Raw genomic sequence first — 264 nt, 5'->3', positions numbered from 1 at the left:
CCCATAAAAACAACGAGCAGCCACATAAATGCAAATAATGATAATATAAAGTTTAAACGGAACAGTAGAGAAAATCCGATCAAGAATGACAAAACAAACTAAATATCCACTGGAAAAAATCCCAATATCTGCAGACGGATCCGTTTCGGCCTTCTAGGCCTCATCAATGCAGCTAGGGTAAAGATGAAGACCAAACGTTATGACCAGCTTGAGCAGGGCCTAGGCTAGCCCGACGTTCAACTGCAGCATCGCTAATGAACCGTC

The sequence above is a fragment of the Anneissia japonica genome, unplaced genomic scaffold (assembly GCF_011630105.1).
Source record: "Anneissia japonica isolate Jap-2015-1 unplaced genomic scaffold, ASM1163010v1 scaffold287981_len1045443_cov154, whole genome shotgun sequence".
NCBI classification, from domain to species: domain Eukaryota; kingdom Metazoa; phylum Echinodermata; class Crinoidea; order Comatulida; family Comatulidae; genus Anneissia; species Anneissia japonica.
This window is presented reverse-complemented; position numbering follows the sequence as displayed.